This window comes from Symphalangus syndactylus, chromosome 2 (genome assembly GCF_028878055.3).
Source record: "Symphalangus syndactylus isolate Jambi chromosome 2, NHGRI_mSymSyn1-v2.1_pri, whole genome shotgun sequence".
Classification (NCBI taxonomy): Eukaryota; Metazoa; Chordata; class Mammalia; order Primates; family Hylobatidae; genus Symphalangus; species Symphalangus syndactylus.
This window is the reverse complement of record NC_072424.2, coordinates 17,653,265-17,666,651: the sequence shown is the minus strand read 5'-3', so window position 1 is coordinate 17,666,651 and position 13,387 is coordinate 17,653,265. Positions and strand designations below refer to the sequence as shown.

General features: G+C 39.8%; 1 long non-coding RNA gene across 1 annotated transcript in view; it reads right to left on the bottom strand.

Annotated features, from left to right (window-relative positions):
* Positions 1 to 8,919: 8,919 nt before the first annotated feature.
* The window catches only part of LOC134734197 (uncharacterized), a 92,010-nt gene continuing 87,542 nt past the window's right edge, over positions 8,920 to 13,387 (bottom strand). The window contains exon 3 of the long non-coding RNA XR_010117519.1: positions 8,920 to 12,819. This is a non-coding gene — a long non-coding RNA (uncharacterized lncRNA). The remainder of the gene's footprint in view (positions 12,820 to 13,387) is intronic.

Sequence of the window (13,387 nt, the reverse complement as noted above, 5' to 3'; positions counted from 1 at the left end):
TGAGTTTCTTAATCCTGAGTTCTAGTTTGATTGCACTGTGGTCTGAGAGACAGTTTGTTATATTTCTGTTCTTTTACATTTGCTGAGGAGAGCTTTACTTCCAACTATGTGGTCAATTTTGGAATAGGTGTGGTGTGGTGCTGAAAAAAATGTATATTCTGTTGATTTGGGGTGGAGAGTTCTGTAGATGTCTATTAGGTCCACTTTGTGCAGAGCTGAGTTCAATTCCTGGATATCCTTGTTAACTTTCTGTCTCATTGATCTGTCTAATGTTGACAGTGGGGTGCTAAAATCTCCCATTATTATTGTGTGGGAGTTTAAGTCCCTTTGTAGGTCACTCAGGACTTGCTTTATGAATCTGGGTGCTCCTGTGTTGGGTGCATATATATTTAGGATAGTTAGCTTTTCTTGTTGAATTGATCCCTTTACCATTATGTAATGGCCTTCTTTGTCTCTTTTGATCTTTGTTGGTTTAAAGTCTATTTTATCAGAGACTAGGATTGTAACCCCTGCCTTTTTTTGTTTTCCATTTGCTTAATAGATCTTCCTCCATCCCTTTATGTTGAGTCTATGTGTGTCTCTGCACGTGAGATGGGTTTCCCGAATACAGCACACTGATGGGTCCTGACTCCTTATCCAGTTTGCCAGTCTGTGTCTTTTAATTGGAGAATTTAGCCCATTTACATTTAAAGTTAATATTGTTATGTGTGAATTTGATCCTGTCATTATGATGTTAGTTGGTTATTTTGCTTGTTAGTTGATGCAATTTCTTCCTAGCCTCAATGGTCTTTACAATTTGGCATGTTTTTGCAGTGGCTGGTACCGGTTGTTCGTTTCCATGTTTAGTGCTTCCTTCAGGAGCTCTTTTAGGGCAGGCCTGGTGGTGACAGAATCACTCAGCATTTGCTTGTCTGTAAAGTATTTTATTTCTCCTTCACTTATGAAGCTTAGTTTGGCTGGATATGAAATTCTGGGTTGAAAATTCTTTTCTTTAAGAATGTTGAATATCGGCCCCCACTCTCTTCTGGCTTGTAGAGTTTCTGCCGAGAGATCAGCTGTTAGTCTGATGGGCTTCCCTTTGTGGGTAACCCGACCTTTCTCTCTGTCTGCCCTTAATATTTTTCCTTCATTTAAACTTTGGTGAATCTGACAATTATGTGTCTTGGAGTTGCTCTTCTTGAGGAGTATCTTTGTGGCATTCTCTGTATTTCCTGAATCTGAATGTTGGCCTGCCTTGCTAGATTGGGGACGTTCTCCTGGATAATATCTTGCAGTGTTTTCCAACTTGGTTCCATTCTCCCCGTGATTTTCAGGTACACCAATCAGACGTAGATTTGGTCTTTTCACATAGTCCCAAATTTCTTGGAGGCTTTGTTTTTTTCTTTTTATTCTTTTTTCCCTAAACTTCCCTTCTCTCTTCATTTCATTCATTTCATCTTCCATCACTGATACCCTTTCTTCCAGTTGATTGCATCGGCTCCCGAGGCTTCTGCAATCTTCGTGTAGTTCTCAAAACTTGGCTTTCAGCTCCATCAGCTCCTTTAAGCCCTTCTCTCCATTGGTTATTCTAGTTAAACATTCATCTAATTTTTTTTCAAAGTTTTTAACTTCTTTGCTATTGTTTTGAATTTCCTCCCGTAGCTCAGAGTAGTTTGATCGTCTGAAGCCTTCTTCTCTCAACTTCTCAAAGTCATTCTCCATCCAGCTTTGTTCCATTCCTGGTGAGGAACTGCGTTCCTTTGGAGGAGGAGAGGTGCTCTGCTTTTTAGAGTTTCCAGTTTTTCTGCTCTGTTTTTTCCCCATCTTTGTGGTTTTATCTACTTTTGGTCTTTGACGATGGTGATGTACAGATGGGTTTTTGGTGTGGATGTCCTTTCTGTTTGTTAGTTTTCCTTCTACCAGACAGGACCCTCAGCTGCAGGTCTGTTGAAGTTTGCTAGAGGTCCACTCCAGACCCTGTTTGGCTGAGTGTCCGCAGCGGTGGCTGCAGAACAGTGGATTTTCATGAGACCACAAATTCAGCTGTCTGATAGTTCCTCTGGAAGTTTTGTCTCAGAGGAGTACCTGGCCGAGTGAGGTATCAGTCTGTCCCTACTGGGGGGTGCTTCCCAGATAGGCTGCTCAGGGGTGAGGGACCCACTTTAGGAGGCAGTCTGTCTGTTCTCAGATCTCCAGCTGCATGCTGGGAGAACCACTACTCTCTTCAAAGCTCAAATGGAAATGCAGAAATCACCCATCTTCTGTGCCTCTCATGCTGGGAGCTGTATACCGGAGCTGTTCCTATTCGGCCATCTTGGCTCCACCCCCCCTTCTGATTGTTATATCTCTGCTATGATGGGAACATTTATGCCCCTTCAAAATTCATGTTGAAACATAATCTGTAATGCAAAGTATTAAGATGAGAGGCCTTTAGGAGGTGACTAGGTCATGAGGGCTCTTCCCTTGTGAATGAGATTTAGGCTTTTATAAAAGAGGCCAGACACAGCATTTGGCCCCTTTTTGCCTTTGACCTTCTACCATGTGAGGACACAGCCTCCACGGTGCCATCTTGGAAGCAGAGACCAAAACCCTCACCAGTCACCAAACTTTGATCTTTGTTGGATTTTTTTTTTTTTTTCTGTTTTCAGAAGTGTGTCCATGCCTTCTAGATTTTCTTTTCTTTTCTTTTCTTTTTTTTTTTTTTTTTTTTTTTTTTTTTTTTTTTTATGGAGTCTTGCTCTGTCACCCAGGCTGGAGTGCAGTGAGGCAATCTCGGCTAACTGCAAGCTCCACCTCCCGGGTTCACGCCATTCTCCTGCCTCAGCCTCCCGAGTAGCTGGGACTACAGGTGCCTGCCACTGCACCCAGCTAATTTTTTGTATTTTTAGTAGAGACGGGGTTTCACCGTGGTCTCAATCTCCTGACCTTGTGATCTGCCCGCCTTGGCCCCCCAAAGTGCTGGGATTACAGGCCTGAGCCACCGCACCTGGCCCATGCCTTCTAGATTTTCAAATTTATCACTGCTTTTGTTCATAGTATTTTTTTTGAAATCAAATATTTCTTTTAGGACAGTTTTGAAATTACAAAAAGTTACAAAGATAGTACAGAGAGCTCCCATAAAGCCCATTCCCAGTTTCCCTTACTAGTAAATCTTCCATTAGTATGGTACATTTGCTACATTAATGAACCAATGTTAATACATTATTTTAGAGTCTACAGTTTATTCTGACTTTCTTGGTTTTCATCTAACACATTTTTTTCTGTTCTAGGATCCCATGATCCCATAATGCATTTAGTTATGTCTTCTTACGCTCTTCTTAGCATGGACAGGTTCTCAAACTTGCCTTGTTTTGGATGACTTAGACAGTTTTTGGGGGGTTTTTTGTTGTTGTTGTTCTTTGTTTTTTTCTGAGACAGAATCTCACCCTGTCTCCCAGGCTGGAGCGCAATGGTGCGATCTCGGCTCACTGCAACCTCTGCATTACAGGTTCAAGTGATTCTCCCTACTTGTTAAGTATTTATAGGACGTCACTCAGTTGGATCTGTCTGATGTTTTTCTTATCATTAGACAGGAATTATATGTTTGGGGAAAGCTGCATCTCACAAATGCAAAGATAAAGTGTCATTTTCATCACATCATATAAAGTGTACACAATACCAACATCACTCATCACTGTTGAGGTTGACCTTGATCACTGACTGAGGGTGGGTTGCCCAGGTGTCTCTACTGTGAAGTGATGCTTTTTATCCCCCTTTCCATAGTGTGCACTTTTTGGAAGTGAGGAGTATTCCACCTCGAGGACAGAGTATCTACATAAATTATTTGGAATTCTTCTGCATGGGAGATTTGTCTATTCTCCTCCACTTATTTATATCAGTATGGACTGGTGTTTATTTTGTATTTTGAGTGTTGTATTTTTGTTCAAATCTTACTTATTGCAGTTATATTGGTAGGTATTTTCACCTTCAAATTCTGTTGGATGCTTACTTTGCATCTTCTCCCCTTTTTCCTTGATTAATATAGCCAGAAATTTGTCTTATGAGTCTTCAAAGAACCAACTTTATTAATTACCTAAATTGCTTCTTTCTGTTCTCATTAATTTCTGTCCTTATCCTTATTGTTACATTCCTTCTTGTTTCTTTGTGTTGACTTGGCTGCTTTTTATCTACCCTTTAGAGTTGAATGCTAAGCTTTTTTGTAGTAACCTTTTTGTTGTTGCTCTCTGTTATATGTAATGAAAGGTTTAAATTTCCCTCTAAATATCACGTTAGCTGCATCTCCCAAATTTAAAATGTGGCACCTTCATTATCACTCACCTTTAAGTGAATGCAATTTGCCTGATGATTTCTTCCTTAACCAATGAATGCTTATCTCACCTCCCCCAACATAAGACAAATTTTTTAATTATATGAGTTATTCATTTCTAATTTTGTTGCATTTTAAGAACACATAATATTGGTTTTTGATTCTTTGGAACTTATTAAGGTTTCTTTTGTGTTTATTACATGATACTATTTGTTATTTTTCCAAGAATGCTAAGAATATAGCTTTTTATACACAGTCCAGATTATTTATCATATTAATTCAAATTTATCTGTTTATATTTTCTGTATGATCTGTCACTTATTAAAAATGTTGTCTTATAATCTCCAGCTCTAGTTGCTGATCTATACATGTTCTCTGTTGCATTATTCAGTTGCATATTTTAAGGTACATTTTGATTCACAATTATAATCTCTCCTAGCTCCTTTCACAATGTATAACTTTCCTCTTTAACTCATGTGATGTTTTCCCCTTTTAATTCAGTTTTGTCTAATGTGAACATTGTTATACAAGTTTGTTGTTAATATCTGTACAGCCTATATTTTCAGTTTTTCTGTATTTTTTGTTATGTATATCTCCTGGGAGCAACATATTTTAAATCTCATTTTTTAAAATCCAGCAGCACTTAAGCAGTTCCTTTTCCCTCTTTCTTGTCTCCCACTGAATAAATCATGTGTTCTTGAACAGTTAACTTCTTATTTCTATTCGTTTAGTGGTTTCTCCTTATAAAATTCCCATTAAGTTGTAACATTAATTTGTAATTTTTATAATAACTAAATTTATACTCATCGAGAGTGTTTACTTTGTATTGTCATGGCTATGCTTTGGTTTTTGTAAGAAGGAAGTATAGGAGGTCATTGCACGTCTAAGCAGAAATAAAACTTACCTACTCATCCATACTTCCTATACCTCATTTTTCTCTCCTGAATTAATCTCTCCTCTTTGCTAGAGTATTTCTTTCAAAGATGTTCTTTAAGTAGGAAACAATTTTTAGGCCCTGTGAACCTGAAAATATCTTTATCTCACAATCATATTTAAATAAAAACTTAACCGGTTACAAAGTTCTAGCTTCAAAAATGTACATGTTCAGCATTGAAAAAATATTATTTCACTGTCTTCTTGCATAAAGCATTACTGTTTTATTTCTTCCTGGAACATGCATTGAATCAATGCTGATACTTTTCTGTCTTCCATGTCTCTCGATGTTAATTTTATTCTTTTCATCTCATTAACCCTTCCTGGTACTCTCTGGGAGAATTCCTCAACTTGAAATTCCAGGTTACTAGTTTAGTCTTTGAAAGTATCCATTCAGTTTTTCAACTCATCTACTGAGTTTTTCATTTCTATACTTATATTTTTCATGCCCAGGATCTCCCATTGTTTCTTATCTGTAGCTACTTGTTCTTACTTCATGTTCAAATATCACTCCTTCCCTTTTAAAAGATATTTACTAGGCTTATTTTAAGTGTCTCTAGTAGATATTTCTTGGTATACTGCCTTTCAGGGTGTGTGTGCTCCAGAGAAGTCTTATTAAACAACCCCTTCCCCACCCCCAAACCTTGCATGTCCCTTGGGAATTTCAGTTGACATGGAGAGTAATGTATACCTGAAGGAGAATCAAAATCTTAGACTGTGAGTTTAGGGGTGGGGAGTATGCTTTAAGCTGCACGGCCTCTGATGTTTCTATCAGGAATCAACCACTTGCAGTTTGCTTTCTCCTACCTCTCCCTACCCTGTACCTCATGAGACCTCACCCTCAGAGAGCCCTGAGAACTTCTCTCTTCTAACTACTCCTCTCTGCTTTGGGGTTGGAGAGGTAAGGAGGAAATTTGCAGGGGCTGGCCAGCTTCCCCACACTTGTTCTCACTCCAAAGGGTCACCAGCTCTGCCCCGATGTTGGCTAACTGCTCTGATACATTCTGATTTGGGGAAGTGCTTTGCCACTGAAGCAATAGGAGATCAATAGCCCACTGAGGTCAGGGTATGAGAGATAAAAGGTACACTCAGCCAGCACTTCCAAGCACGTCTCCCATCTATGGCCCTGGGCTTCTCCTGATATAGGCTATCATCTTCCTATCACACAGGAATTCAACTACCTTTCATCTTCCTATAGGTTTTTCATAGTTTTGGTGTTAAGTGCTGGGATCCATCCACATGTCTTCTATTTCTTTCCCTAAAATCTCCTAAGTTGGATTTCAGGAAGAGAGACAATGGCTTATGTTGATTTTCCATGTTGTCCAGAATTGAAATTTCTTCTAAAGATTGTGAGTGTTGATAATTATGGGAACCATGAGGCCTATAGCCCCATTAAATGCATAATGCCTATCACATAGTAGGCTCTCACTAAAAACTGCTTCAATAAACTGGTAAATTTATTCAAAGATATTTTAGATGATATGTAATATCATGTTCTGTATTTTAACTTTTTTATAGTTATATTTTGCTTGAAAAAATATTACATTGTTTTGGCTGGCCTAAAAAGGGAGAGTGATTGCATTTTAATAGCTTAATCACAAAGAAAGCCCCAAAACAGAGTAAATAGTGTACGCAGATACAAGGCTGGGATAGATTTCCAATTACATTTACATTTTTCTTTCCGATGCCTAAGCTTCTCTGGCTTTGAGATCCATTTTCAGGCTGCATATAATCATGTTAATACTGTGAGACTTTCAGCATTTATTAGTGCTATTATTTTCATCTATACAGCTCCTTTTTCAGACGAACTCAATACGTTTTACAAGAGCCTACAGAACAGACTTAATTCTTTGAGTCTCATGAGAAGGTGGAAAACACTGAAGAAGGAATGATTAGCCACTCTTTCTACTATTTATTACTTCTTAAAGAAGAAATAAGAACGGAAAAGAGAGAAGGAGAAAAGGAAAGGAAATCAGAGAGAAGGAAAGAAAGGGAAGGAAAAACACACAAAAGGAAGACAGCCTGCCCTCACCTCTTCTCAGTTGTCTTCTTTCCCTTGAGTCTCTCCTCTGTCCTAACCTGCTGTTCTGCCCCTGGGTGCCTGGCCCTGGACTTCTCTTTTTATTTCAAATGGGCTCTTGTGGCTACTCTATAATCTCCGTGTTCACCTCTGTGAAATCTTAACATGTATTTCACAATGGCAATCCTGGGCTCTTTTCCCTGTCTTCTAACCACCGCCTTCCTGCTATTGTCTAAACAAAACTGTGTCCTTTGTTGAGAAATTTGGAAATGTCCACCAGAAGCTTTATCTTATCCTCCTTTTTATGACGGAAATTTTTTCTCTGCACATTCAACCATCCTGCAACCAACCAGCTGCAGGGGTTCCTTTCTAGCTCCTTCATTGCCATCTCCTTCTCTTCTTCTCTCTGTTGCTGCCTTGGATGCCTCTTTCTTACTTTTCCTCCTCCTATTTCTCTTTGTAAATCAGTATTTTATCTATTGATCACTTAATGGGTACTTAGCACTATGTGAAGCTAAGTATTTCATAAATTACCTCACTTAAAGGTCACAATATTCCAATGAAATATATAGTATTATTACCCCTGTTTTACAAGAGATCCTTTTAAGGTTTAAAGAAATCAAGTAACTTGACAAAGGTTGCACAGCTTATAACCAGTAGATTTCATTAGCTCCTTCCCCTTGGCCTTCAAACATGAACATGTTTTGGCTATACAACTAAGAAAATAAATGAATTGCCTCTTTTGAGGCATGGTTCTATCCCTCCACTTCGTTTCATTGCTAGTTTACTTGTCAAGCAAATAACTATCTATGTTCCTATTTTCTCAGCATCAAAACCTGCCTTACGTCTTTGCATTCTGACTTCTTCATTCTGCCATTCTGCCATCGTTAGAGTGACCTCTCCAAAGTCACCAGTGGCCACCTTCTGTCTGAACAAATGACCTTTATAATTCTTTTCCTTGACCCCTCTGTACCTGTTGATGCTATTGATAATCCTGTCTTTGAATTTCAGCTGCTGGCCAACATGGCTTACTAAGCAAATTTGTGTGGTCAGTCGGATGTGCTGTTAGATGATGCAGTTGTGAACACATGGGTGACCCACTAATGGATGCACCCCAAGCCCATGGCCAGAAATTCTCATTTTCTTTGAGGGTCAGGAGGCATAAATTATCTTCAGGATGGGAAGGATATTTTATAGATACAGGGCTATTTTTGCAGGATAACAAATTATTTACCTCTTATGAATAATGCAGAATCATGTGTGGTGACCCTATGTGCATAAAACTACATCTTAATGGCCTAGATAACAAGGTAATAATTGTATTTGCAACAAAATATAAGTAACCTTGATAAAACTACAAGGATTTGGGGTCTTGAGGGGATTAGGTGGGAGTAGAGTTGGGAGGAGTGTTTTTCATTTTTATTGAATGGTTTAGTAGAAAATGAATCTCCTGGGGATATTTTATATGTAACTTTGCCAAAGAGTCTCCTAATTACTCTCATAAAAGTATGTGTGAATATCACAGAATATTTATTTTCTCTGATGATTTCACGGTTTCTAAAATGAAAGAAGTAGCTCAAAGTAATTACAGATTTTATTCCTCTGCCACATGGTTTGGAAAACGTAGGGTCTCTGGTTGACTGGAAACATGGATGCATGTGATTTAACACACCCAAGAGAATGAGATTGGTGGATTTTTTTAATGGAGAATATACTTAACATTTACATAGAACTTTACAGCATCCAAACTACATTCACACTTATTATCCCCACTGCCTTCTTTCAGTTCTTTCAGCTCTTTGGATAAAATGGGGATTCTGGGCCGGGCACAGTGGCTCACGCCTGTAATCCCAGCACTTTGGGAGGCCAAGACAGGCAGATCACAAGGTCAGGAGATCAAGACCATCCTGGCTAACACGGTGAAACCCCGTCTCTACTGACAATACAAAAAGAAATTAGCCAGGTGTGGTGGCTGGCGCCTGTAGTCCCAGCTACTCGGGAGGCTGAGGCAGGAGAATGGCGTGAACCTGGGAGGCAGAACTTGCAGTGAGCCGAGATCGCGCCACTGCGCTCCAGCCTGGGCGACAGAGCGAGACTCTGTCACGGGGGAAAAAAAAAAAAAAAATGGGGATTCTGATCCCAGTTTACAGATCAGGAAATAAAAGTCCTGACAGTTGATACTGCTTGACCAAGTCTCCATTAGGCCAAGGGTTCACAACCAGGTCCCTGCCCCCAGCCAGGGCTAAGTTCCGTCTTCCTCCAGCCCCTTGTGTGCAGATGATTAGTGACTTAAGGGGAGTGGGATGCAGGAAGAGGGCCTGGCACAGGCATGCAGGCAAGCATGGCGGCTCAGTTCACAAATATTAATGAAGCTGCATGGAGGAAGAAAATTTACTTCCCCAAAAGATAAAAGCCTATTCAGTTGGTGTCAGAGGGCAGCATTATTCTGCTAAAAGGACAAATCTGAGCATGATTCATTCTTGGTAGCTCCATTACTAAGGGCAGTGGGTGTTTCCCAGTGAAACCAGCTGAATTTTCTACTGAGATGGACCCTCCAAGTTGCTGGATGAAGTATTGATGTGCACTGCGGAAGCTCAAAGGGCATTTAGGTATTGCCTATGAACTTCTGGTGAGAACGCCAAAATCCAGAGTGAGGAAGTGATCTAACAATGTTATAAAAATGTAAGGAATGGAAATTGATATCCCTCTGAAGCGAAAACGTGTGGAGAAGAACTTTAGGGATGCCAGTCCAGCCACAGATCCCTGAGTGTCACCCCCTCCACTTTTGCACTCCCTGCCACACACAGAGAAATGCATATACACAACACATGCACACGCATGGGTGTGGGCCCCAGCAGTCATACTTCTGTAATGTGACCCTGACCTCTCAGCCATAGCCATAGGGGCTTACAACAGGTGTGGACATGTGGACACCTGACCCAAGCTGGACCACTCAATTCCTCTCTCTCTAGAATTAAAGTCAAGAGAAAAAGCAAATGGGAAAATATTGCTGAGTAATGTGGATGTCAAGTCTCTAGAAGAAAAATCCACAGCCTTGGGCCTTAGAGGTTCCTACTTCATTCTTCCTTTTTCCTGATCACTGGGTTATTTGGCTTTTTCTTTGACTTTCGGAGCTACTGCCTGAGCTTAAACTAATTTGAAGTGGGTTTGTGATATTTGCAACCAAAAGAATTTCAACTAAGCTATGAGACAGCCCCTGGCAACTGATAAATACCCTCTCCTAACGCTGCTTCATCCTGTCTATAATGGATTTAATAATTAGCTGGTTAAATTACCAATTTATGCAAGTAACTATCACAAGTTAAAAGCTATCTCTTTTTTTGGAAAGTTCGATGGCTCTTAAATAGCTATTAGAAAATATACTTTTAAGTTAAATAAGTTGCATATGTCTGTGTACACATATATACGCAGAGACATTAATATTGGAAAGTTAATTGAATTGTCAATTGTGTAATATAAATTTTTAAGTTTAAAGTTCGTTTTTAGTTTTGTCAATTATAAAATGTTGTTTACTTGTTGCAGAAAATTTGAAATTGTGTTAGTTTTGTCCCACACGTTATACCACAGGGCTTTATACTTATAGTTTATCTGATCCTAATCACAATCTATAGGTAATCACTATCCCTGTTTAAAGACAATAAACTGTGTGTGTGTGTGTGTGTGTGAGAGAGAGAGAGAGAGGAGAAGAGAGAGAGAACCCAAATCATTAAACCAAACAAGTTTATAGCACAGACTAACCGTAAAAAATATGGAAAAGCATAATTATTACTATAAAGCAATTCATAATACTTATCATCATTGGGAGCAAATGCATGCAGAAAAAGCTTACTTTGGAGAACCTATTCAGATTTATGCTCTGCAGCCAACATAAATATGAAAAAGAGTCTATACACTTCCACTGCATTTGGCAAAAATAAGTAAGAGTGAGGGTGCCCTGGATACACTTGCTGAGTCACACTTGCCACTGAGGCAGGCAGGAGGGAGCATAGCATCATGGAAAATAATCATTCGTAGGCAGCTCTGATGTGAACGTGGTTTGCATGGTTCAAGGAGGTGTGCTGTTGTCAACAATGCCACAGCTTCCATGTCAAAAGGCAGGTCTCTCCTAAGAATGGTAAGCATGTACTTATCTCCTCTAAGACTTGAGCAGATTCCGTTTTACACACCCATGCAGAAGTCAGCAGGGTATTTTCAGGGCTCCCTCAGTTATTAAATTGACATTTAGGAGGGGTGCAGTGGCTCACACCTGTAATTCTAGCACTTTGGGAGGCCAAGGTAAGCAGATCACGAGGTCGGGAGTTCGAGACCAGCCTGACCAACATGGTGAAATCCTGTCTCTACTAAAACAAAAATTAGCCAGGCGTGGTAGCATGCATCTGTAATCCCAGCTACTCAGGAGGCTGAGGCAGGAGAATTGCTTGAACCCAGGAGGCGGATGTTGCAGTGAGCTGAGACCATGCCACTGCACTCGAGCCTGGGCAACAGAGCAAGACTCCATCTCAAAAAAAAAAAAATTAAAACTAATTTCACAAGTAATCTATTTTTACTAGAAAAGTTTGAACTTACAACTAGCAAAAATAATAAACTCTTCTATTGATATCTGGATGAATGTCCTTTCATACTTTTCTGAATATCTATATAAACACACCTATATTTCATGGAAATGAGGTGAAAAATGCCTGCTTTATTTTACATAACAATGTATTGTCAGCATTTTGTCATTGTAGGGAAACAGTTCTCCGTGAGCCTCTCACGTTTCTGCACATCTTGTGAGCAGAGGCATTCTCCACCTATTTTCCTGTCTATCTTTTCACAGATATTTATATAGTAAACAGGTGTGGAAGGCTGGGGTAGCGTCTCCCTTCAGAACAATGGCAGATGTGTTTTTTGTTAACTATAAAAGATTTGGGTTTCCTAAGCTTGGAGTTCCTGTTCTGTAATACAGCCACTGATGGCAGTGCTAGTGTTACCTGGCCCTTTCCTGTAACTCTGTGGTAATTAGGACTTGAGAAACTGTCAGGAATAAAGGTCCTGAAATTCTGGCTCCTGATAGTGCTGTATTAGAGACCTTTGTTCCTGACCCAGGGGTCTTGTGTCTTCTTTCATGAAGCTATGGCAGAGTTGTTAACTTACAAGTTGGGTAAAATCTCAGACTCCCTGTGGTTCTAGACAATTATATTGCTAAACTATTGTTCAACATCATCATTCTTGATAGCTGTATTTTGACAAGTGCACTCTGATGTCTTTATCCAATTCCCTGTTGTTGGATTCTTAAACTGTTTTCATGGTCTTGCCCTTGAATATAATATTTGCATACAACATATTTATACATTTATCCCTTATAAATAACTTTTCTAGATGAAAATTTAAGGAACTTTTGCTTTTGATGAACTGCATATTAAATACCATTTGAGATTTTCTGGGTATTTAACAATTAATTTCTGTTGACTGCTCCTCTGTCAGTGGTCCTCAAGGTCAGCTCATTGAGGGGTTGGATGGGTCAACCCACGACAGATGATAGGATGGCTCAAGTGTCAGAGGCCAGTCATCCTAGGGTTAGCTGTGAAAATAGAAGGCAAAAGGTCAGAAATCCAAAAGGATGATATAGCTCAAAAACCTCCGAAATACGTTCTCACTCTAATATTCCACCTCTACAATTTGACGTCTACTTGTTGCCAAGCTCATGCACATGAGACAAAACAAAGCCAAGGCCAAAGCCTGGCTAATTCAGCTGGTAATAGACAGTGAACCACTTAGATTTAGACAGTTACTATTTTTATATAGACAGTGAAAAGGGGGGCCAGTTCCCCATGATCTTTCCCAAACACCAAACTGAGCAACACTGAAATAGAAGGGATCAGATGACTACACCATGAGCTGGGACACTTGCAGATTTTGGCTGAACAGTTTCGAGTTCTGCAGCTCTACTTTTGGAGTGGGGGAAACAGGGCAGAAAGCGTGAAACCTTGTCAGCACCCTGGAGACCTTGAGAAACTGATTCATGACAATCTTCCAAGGAGAGAGGGAGATGAGTGGGAGATGGCTTCACAGCAGCTCCTACAAGCCTCATGTCCTTGGAGGAGCACAGGCATTGTGCCAAGCCATTCAAGAGGTAGCTTGTCTGGATA